This window comes from Oratosquilla oratoria, unplaced genomic scaffold (assembly GCF_046742065.1).
Source record: "Oratosquilla oratoria isolate Oo_2021 unplaced genomic scaffold, ASM4674206v1 SCAFFOLD96, whole genome shotgun sequence".
Lineage (NCBI taxonomy): Eukaryota > Metazoa > Arthropoda > Malacostraca > Stomatopoda > Squillidae > Oratosquilla > Oratosquilla oratoria.
Genome location: NW_027467760.1, coordinates 423,242 through 436,247, shown reverse-complemented (window position 1 = coordinate 436,247; position 13,006 = coordinate 423,242). Strand labels below are relative to the sequence as shown.

Sequence of the window (13,006 nt, the reverse complement as noted above, 5' to 3'; positions counted from 1 at the left end):
CTGGAAGTGGATAATTCTATTTACTTCAGTGCGAATGTGGTGGGAAAGCGAGAAGTGGAGGTATAATGTAGATTGAAAGTAGCGAGTAAATGCCTTGGGGGGATTAAAAAGTGTAACGAGAAATAGACATTTGGGAATGGATGCTAAGAGGAGTATATGATGACTGACTGTGCTAACAGCACTGTATGGGACAAACTTGGAACATAAGAGGAAGAGGAGTTTGAATGCAAGATGAAATGCCCGATAAGTATGACAGGGGTTACTAAGCTAGATAGAGAAATGAGGCAAGGAGAACATGGGTGGAAAGGGAATTGGGAGATAGGGTTGATGAAAGTATTGAGATGGTTTGGAAACATGAAAAGCATGATTGAAGAAAGACTAGTAAAAGGTGTGGAAGACAGAGGTGGAAGGAGTAAACAAAGGGTTGATTTAGGAGGAGATGGATGGATGGGGTAAAAGGGGCATTGAGATAGGGTAACATCTATTGAAGAAAGACAGGAGAGGACAGATAGGGGTGAATGAAGAATGGTTGTGTAGATGATGCTGTGATGCACGAGGGGGAGTGTGGTGGGGGATGGAGGGGTGAGGAATTATGAAAAATAAATTGACGCAGCCTGGAGGGATTTCTCCCAGTATTTTCTGCATGAGGAGATGAGAGGGGTTTACAGATTTAATAAAGCGGCCTTGCTGTGGATGTGTTGTGTCTTGCGACACCGCTTCTGACCCAGGGCAGTGGGCAAGATGCAGGGATGACCCGTCATCCAGGAGGTGCCAAAATAAGAGGGAGGGAAGAGGGTAGAGGGGAGTGGAGTATGTAGGGGATGGAATGGGTGGGAGTGATTTCTATGCCTTCATTTTCTGGCTACCTCCCATATAAGGGGGGGGGAGCCTTTGATGTATGCAGAACCCTTACATGCCTAAGTGCCACCCCTAGGCAAAGTTTTCAGTGATGCCCCCCCCCCTCCCCCATCACCATTTCCCATCTCTTTCCCTTACAGCCTGTTGTTGTCGTTCCCAAGACTGTCTGTCCGAGCAGTCCCGTCTCCACAAGGAATGCCACAGCCGAAACTGGGTTTTCCCACAAATCCTTTATTGAGAGTATGTTGTGTTGTTTGCGTGCATGATTGTGTATAATGCAGTCTTCCATTATGTGTTGTATGGTATGGGGTGAAGTGTTACACCCTGGGCAGCTGTTCACAATGCGGTCATCCAGCCTCTTCTGGTAGCTTAGAAGTGCTGGGTGGTGGCCGCACCGCAGTCTGGCCAAGTGGACTCTGTCCTTTCGTGGGAGAGAGGATTCAGAAGGGTGGATATCAGGGGGTCTGGCATGCAGCAGTGTGTTGTCTTTCAGTGTGTTAATGGAGCGGTGAGTGATATGATTATGAATATAATTCCGGAGGCTGGTATTTGGTGGTTGTGGAGGAAGAGAAGAGAGTATCTGTGCGTAATAAAGGTCTTTGGGTGTTGTTTTAATGTTTCTTGGTGTGTGTGGGTGTTCTGCTATGTAGTGTAGCGGGTGTGATGTGTTTGTGGTGGCTGCAGCAAGTGTTTGTGTGCCTCTCATGTCGAGGTGGTCCTTGACTTTGAGGACTTTTGTTTCATGGTGTAAATGGTCTGTTGGTGTTGTATTTGTGCAGCCTGTAATTGTTTTTAGGGCTTTGTTTTGTATGATTTGAAAGGTGTTGTGGTGTGTCTCACTGAGATTAGGAGCCCATGCAGGACTTGCATAATTCAACACTGAGCATATGCATTGTTTGTATATTGTTATATTAGTTTCTTTGTTTTGTCCAAATATCGTTCCAGTGATTGACTTAAGTGCGTTAAGTCTAGGTGTGCATTTGTTTTTTATGTTTGTGATGTGTTGTTTGAAAGACATGGATGTATCATATGTTACACCAAGAATCTTCAGTGTGTTTTAGTGTGGTATTAGAGTGTTGTTGATGTAGAGATGAGGTATGTATTTGTGTTCTATTGTCCAGTTGGTGAGAAGTGTTGCTGTAGATTTGGTTGGAGCTATTTTGAGTCTGTTTGTGATGAACCATGTGTTGAGTTTATCAAGGTATGGCTGGATTATTGCTGCAGCTTTGTCTGTGTTACGATGTGTGCATGTGATTGTTATGTCGTCTGCGTAGGAAGAGATTTGTATTTCTGAGTTGTCTGGTGTGGGTAAGTCATGCATGTATAGATTAAATAGTGTGGGGGATAGAACTGAGCCCTGTGGTACTCCATTCTTAATGTTTCTGATGTGCGATGATTGGCCATTATATGACACGTAAGCATTCCTACCTGCCAGATAATTGGCCAGCCATCTTTTGGTGTTATTGTGCATGTCTGTGTTATATATTTCATTTGTTGGGTTGTGGTGGGGGATAGCATCAAAAGCTTTACTAATGTCTAATGTTATGAGAAGTGTTCTGTGGTGGGGCCTATCTGAATTGATGCCATCTAAAATTCTTTGTGTGAGGTTTATCAGAAGAGTGTTTGTGGAGTGTAGTGGCCTAAAACTGTGTTGTGAGTCAGCAAGGGGAATATGTGGTGTGACAAGTTTAAGTATTAGGCGTTCAATGACCTTAGAGGGGGTGCAGAGAAGTGTGATTGGGCGGTGCGATGTTGGGATTGTTGGGTCTTTGTTCGGTTTTGGAATGGTGATTATTTTACCATGCTTCCAGATGTCAGGTATAGTGTTGTGTGAATAGCTGTAGTTTGCAATGTTTGTGAGTGCGTGTATACCTTGTGGTCCAATGTGTTTTAGGTGGATGTTGCTTATGTTAACAGGGCCACAGGCAGATGAGTGCTTGAGATTATGTATTATGAGTTTTGTCTGACTGTCTATGAAGGGTGTATAGTCTGAGTCTGTGGGGAAGTCTTTCTTACGTCGAATGGTGCGTCGGTCGTCAGTGTGAGAAGTGAGATGGCTTGTCTGTGCAAAATGACGTATGAGTGCATTTGCTTGTTGTCTGTTTGAGGGTAGATTATCTGTTGTTGTGATTATTGCTGCAAGACAGCGTGTAGTGTTACTGTTGGATAGTGTAATGCTGTTGAGTGTTTTGTACAATTTGCTGGTGTTTGTTTTATGATCAAGTGCATTGATAAAGTTTTGCCAATTTTATGTTTTTTGTTCGTGTATTTTATTAGCAATCACAGTGTTTAGTGTTTGTATTTGGTCTGCTATGTTTTGAGGGATAGGTGTGGGGGTATCGTGTTTAAGCGTGTCACGTTGTCTGATGAGGTCTTGGATTTCTGGTGTGAGGTTGGGGTTGTGTGATTTTCTGTTGCCTCTAGGGATGTATCTCTTGTCTGCGTTTTGTATGATTGTATTAAAAGTGTGCACAGCATTGTTTATGTTTGTGATTGGTGTACTGTTAAGTGTTTCAAAATGTTGTTCTGTCTCTTTAGTAAAAGCTTCCCAGTTAGCTCTCTTGTAATTGGTGTATGTGTGTCTGTGGCCAACTGGGGTGCATCTTGTTTTGGTGGTGATGATGATTGGAAGGTGGTCAAAACAAAGGCTTCCGACCACTCTCCATGATGTTGTTGGGATTAGGCAGGGGGAGCAGAAGGTGATATCAGGAGAGGAGGGAGTGTAGAGGGCTTGGTATGGGATATGTGTATGATTATGTGTGTTGTTCATGATAGTCAATGTGTCAAATTGAGTCTGTTTATCAAGCCCTCTGTCTGTGTCAGGGTTGTCGACATATCAGGCAGACAACTTGGCGTTGAAGTCACCACCCATGATCAGGTTAGGGATTGAGGCTAGTTGGCTAAATTGAGGCCTGAAGGTGTTTGGAACTGTGGGGTATGATTGTGGGGGGAATGTACATGTTAACTATTGTCAGTGTTGATTTGTTGCCTGTGCGGATTCAAATGGATTGGATTTCTGTTGTGTTATCTGTGGTAGGGAGGAGAATTTTGGTTGTGGCACTTGTGTCCACAAAACAGATGGAGTAACAGATCAGGGTGATGAGTCCACCGCCATTGCCGTCGGTCCGGTCTTGTCTGATGGTGGTGTAATTATGAAATGATGGTGTTTTGTGTGAGTGTCTTAGTTTTGTTTCTTGTATAATCGCAATGTGTATGTTGTGTTGTTTAAGAAAGTGTTCAAGTTCATGTTTTTTCGTGTTAATACCGTCAATGTTGTGTTGTAATATGTTGATGTTGTTTGTTTTGTATGTGTTGTATGTTGCCGTTTGGGGTTGAGGTTGGGGTGGTAATGGGGAAGGTGTAGGATCTGGGTTAGAGGGGGGGAAAGGAGAGATCGGGGACAAAGGAAGGGGAGTACTGATCGGGGGTAAGGGCAAAGGGAAATTGGGAGTGGGTAAGGGTGCTGGCTGTGGTTGGGGAGGTGGGAGTGGGGTTACTGGAGGGCAGGTAGAACATGTCCAACCGTTTGTGTATTGGTTTGTGTCAGCGAGTGTTGTACAAGTGAGGTGGGCCCAGTTTTTGCACATATTGCACTGAACTGAGCCCTTTGTCTGTCTGCTCGAAGTAATGGGTTTAGAGCATGTTGGGCATGTGTATTTTGTGGTGGGCCCAGGATTGCTCTCTACATCTCCGGCTAAAAGTAGGAGAAGAGGGGTGATCGCCGGAAAATCACCCCTCGGTGCAGAAAAAACGTAACATTGCTTGTTGGGAAAAAGGATTGTGGTACTCCCCAAGGCAGGCGTAGCTCCTCTTGGGGATTGGTGCCACCTGCGTAGAGCTGATGGCCCAGGGGTGGTTGCTGCTGTTTGGCCCCCAACTCTTGGGTTGGTGGTCCCACGACGTAGACGCTGCAGCTCCAGGGAGTTGGGAGATAGGGTTGATGGAAGAGTATTGGGATGGTTTGGAAACATGAAAAGCACGAGTGAAGGAAGACTAGTAAAAGGTGTGAAAGGCAGAGTTGAAGGAGTGATAAGGGGCTAACTTAGGATGAGATGGATGGATGGGGTAAAAGGGGCATTGAGCAGTGGCAACTCTGGCCGTCAGGCTACTCGGGCTTAGCTCGAGTATTAGATTTTCTAAAATGAACAAGTAATTACAGCCAGTTAGCTCGGGCTCCATTTATTTCACCTGGCCACAGTTCATATATTTTAGTTCAGCGTCTGGGATTCGTCTACTCTAGGTGGGCTGTGTCAGAATATAAATATTGCTCCTATACAACGTGCCTGACTCGTCACCCAATGATAGTTGAGCTGCTTCTAGGCTCGGCCAATCAGAGCTTTTCCGGATCCTGCCTCCGCCGCTTTTCCGAATCCTGCCTCCGCCTTGTTATCTATAATTGTAAGAATTCAAAAGTAATTCAAATTCAATGTTTCCTTGAAACAATAGATTTCAACAGAGCTTAGGATTTAAATTCCAATGTATGAAAGATCTCAATTCTACAATATTCTTAAAGGAACGGAAAACTGTCCAGTAACTTGGGCTAATACAAATTAGCTTGGTAAGCTGGGTAAAAGACTAACTGGCATCTCTTGAGTTGATGATGCGCTCGGGCTCAGAGCTTACCGGCCCAAGTTGTTATCTATAATTGTAAGAATTAAAAGTAATTAAAATTCAATGTTTCCTTGAAACAATAGATTTCTACAGAGCTTAGGATTTAAATTCTAATCTAAGATTTAAATTATACAATATTCTTAAAGGAACATAAAACTGTCCAGTAACTCGGGCTAATACGTGTTAGCTTGGTAGAGGTAAAAGTCTACGGTGTGCATTACGTCTCTTACCTTCATTTATGCATGTGTCTTAGGCGAAATCTGTGATGAGCCCGTGTGACGTTGATGACCTGGAGTCGCCTCTGGCACCGAGAAAGGGTAACATATGTTGAAGACAGGAGAGGACAGTAGATAGGGGTGAATGGAGAATGGTTGTGTGTGGATGATGCTCTGATGCATGAAGGGGAGTGCGGTGGGGGATGGGGGCGAGGGATTTGAGAAATAAACTGATGCAGGCCCAAAGGGATTTCTCCCAGTATTTTTTGCACGAGGGGATGAGAGGGGTTTGCCGATTTACTGAAGTGGCCTTGCTGTGGATGTGCTGCATCTTGCGACACCGCTTCTGACCCAGGGCAGTGGGCAAAATGCAGGGATGACCCATCATCCAGGAGGTGCCAAAATAAGAGGGAGGGAAGAGGGTAGAGGGGAGTGGAGTATGTAGGGGATGGAATGGGTGGGAGTGATTTCTATGCCTTCATTTTCTGGCTACCTCCCATGTAAGGGGGGGGGGAAGCCTTTGGTGTATGCAGAACCCTTACATGCCTAAGTGCCACCCCTGGGCAAAGTTTGCAGTGATGCCCCCCCCCCCTTCCCCATCACCATCCCTTACAGCCTGTTTCACCTATTGGTTTGCAAAATAATGAAAATTTAACATTCGTATTTAATGTCCCTACTGCAGAATGGGTAAGGGAAAAAAATGTTTCATATTCAGTTGATTCTAATGCAAAATTAGTATATTACGGTCAAATATTCAGGGCTCCTTTGACCTCATTTTACTACAATTATTTTGTAAGCCTTGTAGTAGGCGGCATGTCCAGACTAAATTGTCGCCCCAGGGCATACCCCTCCCCCCATGTGAGGGCCCTGGGTGTATATAATAATAATTATATGCAATATCCAACTTCTGTATTATTGGTAACCACATGCTCTGCCGAGCAGTAGATAGGGGCCCTAGGAGGTTATATTATTATTATCATAATGTGTATATATATATATATATATATATATATATATATATATATATATATATATATATATATATATATATATATATATATATTTGCAGGCAAGCAAATAGGCCTACTCCTAAATTTTCTCCGTGTCTACTAGGCGATCACTTTTTTCATACTGTTGGAATTGAATCACGACACTAATCCATTTACATGTGAATATTGAAAGAGACTTACCCGTCTCCTTAACAAGTGGGAGAAAAAATAGGTTCCGCCTTTTTATGCAGTTGCCCTGGAACGAGGTAGACTTGCTCGATGAATACCATGTTCGGCTTCAGTTTGTGGTAAACATCGTCACTGAGACGCGCGAAATTTGAACTTCGATTTTTCGTAGGTGCGCGTTTTTAGCGATCCTCATTTCGAATTTAGGCTCGTTCGCGAAAATGCACAACTTAAAAAACAAGCCCTAGCAGATGAAGTTGAGGAGCCCATACTCATATACAAGACTATAAATTTCGTATAAAAAATGAGCAATTTTGGGAGTGTCGAGGCCGCGAGGCGCATGCGCGCCCGTAGCGTCCACCAAACTCATCTCCGGCGTCCACGATCAAAGCGTCGCCACGTAAACCCAGGACCATCTTTCGATTGTAACCATCATTAACAGCGTGGGAAATAATGGAGATACGACCAGAAACTATCACGTCTAGATAGCTCGCCGAGTACTGCCGACCATTTGGAATATACAGGTGGTAGAAAATATTCATTGGGTTACGGTCTCCAAGGATCTTTCCCCTTACTTACCGGCCGGAGGACAGAGGGGAGACGGGAGAGAGAGAGGACAGACAGGAGAGGGGAGAGAGGACAGAAGAGAGGAGGGAAAGGACAGGAGATGAGAGAGGACACAGAAGAGAATTTATGTAACATTAAGATCCAATTTTGTTGTTTTTTCCTTGTTCATTTTTTTTTTTCATTTATAACTTCTCTGTGGCCAGGCTGATGCGCACAAACGTTTGTCCAGTTTTTTTGTTTTTTTTGTTTTTTTCTGTCAAACCGGCGCTACCTGCGGTTTCTCGCTTCCCACTTCGTAAGAGATGAATGCAGAGTTTTAGCACAGACTTGGCCAAATCCTTCCCGACGAAGGCCCACCGGACGAGCACCACCTCAGCATATCGCCGCCTTCTAACCCTCACGCTCCCTCTCCCTCTCCCTCCCCTCGCTATATTCAATCTCACGATTTCGTTAGTGTGCTGATGAACCTTAAAAGAAAACCATGAACCGTGTCAAAGACTACAATTGGAGAGAGCAAGGGGAGGGGAGGGCTGGGGAGGGGAGGGCTGGGGAGGGGAGGGCTGGGCAGGGCGAGAGCAAGGTGAGGGGAGGGGAGGGGAGTGCTGGGCAGGGCGAGAGCAAGGGGAGGGCGAGGGGACGGGGAGGGGAGAGGAGGGCGAGGGGCCGGGGAGGGGAGAGGAGGGCGAGAGCACGGGGAGGGGAGAGGAGGGCGAGAGCACGGGGAGGGGAGAGGAGGGCGAGAGCACGGGGAGGAGAGAGGAGGGCGAGAGCACGGGGAGGGGAGAGGAGGGCGAGAGCACGGGGAGGGGAGAGGAGGGCGAGAGCACGGGGAGGGGAGGGAGGGGGAGAGGAAGGGGGGAGGGGAGGGGGCGAGAGAGGAGGGGGGAGGGAAGGGGGAAGGGGAGGGGGAGGGGGAGGGGGAGGGGAGGGAGGGGGGGAGGGGGGAGGGGGGGGGAGGGAGGAGGGGGGGAGGGGGGAGGGAGGGGGGGAGGGGAGGGGGAGGGGGGAGGGGAGGGGGGGGGAAGGGGGGGAGGGGGAGGGGAAGGGGGGGAGGGGAGGGGAGGGGGGGAGGGGGAGAGGAGGGGGGAGGGGAAGGGGGAGGGGAAGGGAAGGGGGGAGGGGGAGGGGAAGGGGGCGGAGGGGGGAGGGGAAGGGGGGGGAGGGGGAGGGGAGGGGGGGAGAGGGGGAGGGGAGGTGGGAGGGGGGAGAGGAAGGGGGAGGGGGAGAGGGGGAGGGGGAGAGGAAGGGGGGAGGAAGGGGGGAGAGGAAGGGAGGGGAAGGGGGGGGGAGTGGAGGGGGAGAGGAACGGGGGAGGGGAGGGGGAGAGGAAGGGGGGAGGGGAGGGGGAGAGGAAGGGGGAGGGGGAGAGGAAGGGGGGAGGGGAGGGGGGGGGGAAGGGAGAGGGGAGGGGAGAGGAAGGGGGGGAGGGGAGGGGGAGTGGAGGGGGGGGAGGGGGGGGGGAGGGGAAGGGGAGAGTAAGGGTCGAGGGGAGGGGGAGAGGAAGGGGGAGGGGAAGGGGGGAGAGGAAGGGGGAGGGGAAGGGGGGAGGGGAGGGGGGGAGGGGGAGGGGAAGGGGGGGAGGGGAAGGGGGGGAGGGGAGGGGGAGGGGGAGGGGGGAAAGAGGGGAGGGGGAGGGGAAGGGGGGGAGGGGGAGGGGAAGGGGGGGGGGGGAGGGGAGGGGGGGAGGGGGGGAGGAGGGGGAGGGGAGGGGGAGGGGAGGGGGGGAGGGGGCGAGGGGGGGGAGGGGGGAGGGGGAAGGGGGGGGGGAGGGGGAGGGGGGAGAGGGAGGGGGAAAGGGGGGGGGGGGGGGGAGGGGGAGAGGAAGGGGAGAGGGTGGGGAGGGGGGGAGGGAGGGGAAGGGGGAGGGGAAGGGGGGAGGGGCAAGGGGGAGGGGAAGGGGGAGGGGGGAGGGGGAGGGGGGAGGGGAGGGGGAGGGGAAGGTGGAAGGGGAGGGGGAGGGGATAGGAGGGAGGGGAAGGGGAGGGGAGGGGAGGGGAAGGGGGGAGGGGAGGGGAAGGGGAGGGGGAGGGGAAGGGGGAGGGGAGGGGAGGGGGAGGGGAAGGGGGGAGGGGAAGGGGGAAGGGGGGAGGGAGAGGGGGGAGGGGAGGGGAAGGGGGGGAGTGGAGGGGGGAGGGGGAGGGAAGGGGAGGGGGGGAGAGGAGGGGGAGAGCAGGGGGAGGGGAGGGGAAGGGGGGAGGGGGAAGGGGGGAGGGGAGGGGGGAAGGGGGGAGGGGAGGGGGGAGGGGAGGGGGGAGGGGGAGGGGAGGGCCAGGGGGGAGGGAAGGGGGGAGGGGGGAGGGAAGGGGGGAGGGGAAGGCCAGGGGGGAGGGAGGGGGGAGGGGGAGGGGAGGGGGAGGGGGGGGGGAGGGGAGGGGGGCGGAGGGGGGAGGGGGGGGGAGGGGAGGGGGAGGGGAGGGGGGAGGGGAGGGGGAGGGGAGGGGGGAGGGGAGGGGAGAGGGGAGGGGGGAGGGGAAGGGGGGAGGGGAGGGGGAAGGGGGGAGGGGAGGGGGAGGGCGAGAGCGAGGGAGGGAGGGGAGGGGGGAGGGGGAGGGGGGGGGCGAGAGCAAGGGGGAGGGGAAGGGGGGGCGAGAGCAAGGGGGAGGGGAAGGGGGCGAGAGCTAAGGGGAGGGGGGGGGGGAGGGGGAGGGCGGAAGGAGAGGGGAGGGGAGGGGAGGGGAGGGGAGGCGAGAGGAAGGGGAAGGGAAGGGGAGGGCGAGAGGAAGGGGAGGGGAGGGGAGGGCGAGAGGAAGGGGAGGGAAGGGGAGGGTGAGAGGAAGGGGAGGGGAGGGGAGGGCGAGAGGAAGGGGAGGGGAGGGGAGGGCGAGAGGAAGGGGAGGTGAGGGAGAGAGGAAGGGGAGGGCGAGAGGAAGGGGGAGGGGAGGGCGAGAGCAAGGGGGAGGGGAGGGGGGGGGCGGGAGAGGAAGGGGGGGAGGGGGAGAGGAAGGGGGGGAGGGGGAGAGGAAGGGGGGAGGGGAGGGGGAGAGGAAGGGGGGAGGGGAGGGGAAGAGGAAGGGGGGAGAGGAAGGGGGGAGGGGAGGGGGAGAGGAAGGGGGGAGGGGAGGGGGAGAGGAAGGGGGGAGGGGAGGGGGAGAGGAAGGGGGGAGGGGAGGGGGAGAGGAAGGGGGGAGGGGAGGGGGAGAGGAAGGGGGGAGGGGAGGGGGGGAGGGGGGGGGGGAGGGGAGGGGGGAGGGGGAGGGGGGAGGGGAAGGGGGGAGGGGAGGGGGGGAGAGAGGGGGAGGGGGAGGGGGGAGAGAAGGGGAGGGGGGAGAGGAAGGGGAGAGAGGGGGAGGGGGAGGGGGAGAGGGAAGGGGGGAGGGGAAGGAAGGGGGAGGGGAGGGGAGGGGGAGGGGAAGGGGGAGGGGAGGGGGAGGGAAGGGGGGAGGGGAGGGGGGAGGGGAGGGGGAGGGGGAGGGGGAGGGGGAGGAGGGGAAGGGGGGAGGGGAAGGGGGAGGGGAAGGGGGGGCGAGAGCAAGGGGGAGGGGAAGGGGGGGCGAGAGCAAGGGGGAGGGGAAGGGGGGGCGAGAGCAAGGGGGAGGGGAAGGGAGGGCGAGAGCAAGGGGGAGGGGAAGGGAGGGCGAGAGCAAGGGGGAGGGGAGGGCGAGAGCAAGGGGGAGGGGGAGGGCGAGAGCAAGGGGGAGGGGAGGGCGAGAGCAAGGGGGAGGGGGAGGGCGAGAGCAAGGGGGAGGGGAGGGCGAGAGCAAGGGGGAGGGGAGGGCGAGAGGAAGGGGGAGGGGAGGGCGAGAGCAAGGGGGAGGGGAGGGCGAGAGCAAGGGGGAGGGGAGGGCGAGAGGAAGGGGGAGGGGAGGGCGAGAGGAAGGGGGAGGGGAGGGCGAGAGCAAGGGGGAGGGGGAGGGCGAGAGCAAGGGGGAGGGGAGGGCGAGAGCAAGGGGGAGGGGAGGGCGAGAGCAAGGGGGAGGGGAGGGCGAGAGCAAGGGGGAGGGGGAGGGCGAGAGCAAGGGGGAGGGGAGGGCGAGAGGAAGGGGAGGGGAGGGCGAGAGGAAGGGGAAGGGAGGGCGTGAGGAAGGGGAGGGGAGGGCGAGAGGGAGGGGAGGGGAGGGCGAGAGGAAGGGGAGGGGAGGGCGATTGGAAGGAGAGGGGAGGGGAGGGGAGGGGAGGGCGAGAGGAAGGGGAGGGGAGGGGAGGGCGAGAGGAAGGGGAGGGGAGGGGAGGGCGAGAGGAAGGGGAGGGGAGGGCGAGAGGAAGGGGAGGGGAGGGGAGGGCGAGAGGAAGGGGAGGGGAGGGGAGGGCGAGAGGAAGGGGAGGGGAGGGGAGGGCGAGAGGAAGGGGAGGACGAGAGGAAGGGGGGGGAGGGGAGGGCGAGAGGAAGGGGAGGGGAGGGCGAGAGGAAGGGGAGGGGAGGGCGAGAGGAAGGGGAGGGGAGGGGAGGGCGAGAGGAAGGGAAGGGAAGGGGAGGGGAGGGCGAGAGGAAGGGAAGGGAAGGGGAGGGAAGGGCGTGAGGAAGTGGAGGGGAGAGGAGGGCGAGAGGAAGGGGAGTGGAGGGGAGGGCGAGAGCAAAGGGAGGGGCGCCCACATTTACTAAAATGAATAAAATAAAAAATATGACCAACACCTAAGCCAGAAATTTCAAACCACCACAATTTTATTTGGAGTTGTGCACTTCATCCAGGCTTCAGGACGACTTCAAAACGGACTCCAAGCTGACTTGGAGGCATCTTCCAGAGCCCTCCTATACCCAGCCAGTGCCTCCTGCCTGACGAAAGGAAGTGCTATCCAGTGTTGCCGCAAATCCGGGTGAGCATATCCGGAATGGACTACATGGCAACTTTAGGATTGCCAGATAGCAAAATTCATCCTCCGTTTATTATGATTGGGTAAACCTTAGCCAATAGAATGTCGATAATAAGGGCTTGCCTGGGAGTGACTTTGTCTTTTGTAATACATCTGTCCTCACAATTCTCTTCTAAACCAGTGTCACAGTATTTCTTGAACAAAATAACCCAGTGTCTCACGAACACTCTTTGATTAAACACAGAAAAGAAACACTAATAATGTCTCATACAGTTTTCTTAGCCATAGAGTAGATCATAATAGAAAACGACATTTCAAATGGATAACTTATTTGTTTTAGTGGCATATGTTTCTCTCTTCAATAATGATTTTGAGAAAAAACCATAGCGCTTGTCAAAGTTACGTAGTGAACAGTACGTATAAGCCTGTAATGTAACAGCCTTAAACATTCCTCTTCGTCGAGATGTAGCTTTGATATATATTTTTAACTCTATTATCAGACTATCTGTTCTTAGGAATTAGGCAACAGCATATGCATGCATGCTTTCCCCTTGCCTTGCCCTGCAATCGTCACTTATGAGCATATAAACAGTTAGAAGTCGGTATAAATCAGTTTGTGCTCACAGACTTAGATATTATATCTTATTATCTTCATTTTCTTCATCACTTTTCTCTCTAACGTAATGAAAAAAAAATGATAATAATATTGTCTGGCACTGTATGGTTAAACTTAAGCGTGATTTTCATCACTGCCGTCGTTACTTATGAACAAATCCTCGCTTTCCACATATGTATTAGATTCTTCATTTCCTTCATCATGTTCTGAATCAT

At 53.5% G+C, this 13,006-nt stretch overlaps 1 protein-coding gene across 2 annotated transcripts in view; it reads right to left on the bottom strand.

Annotated features, from left to right (window-relative positions):
- LOC143024141 (uncharacterized) overlaps positions 1–13,006 on the bottom strand; it is a 139,025-nt gene that overhangs the window by 21,724 nt on the left and 104,295 nt on the right. The window contains exon 2 of one of the 2 annotated variants that reach the window (XR_012966266.1): positions 5,700–5,770. The exons of the other annotated variant lie outside the window; for it this stretch is intronic. The gene's annotated coding sequence lies outside the window, so the exon portion shown is untranslated. The remainder of the gene's footprint in view (positions 1–5,699; positions 5,771–13,006) is intronic. 2 annotated transcript variants of the gene reach the window in all.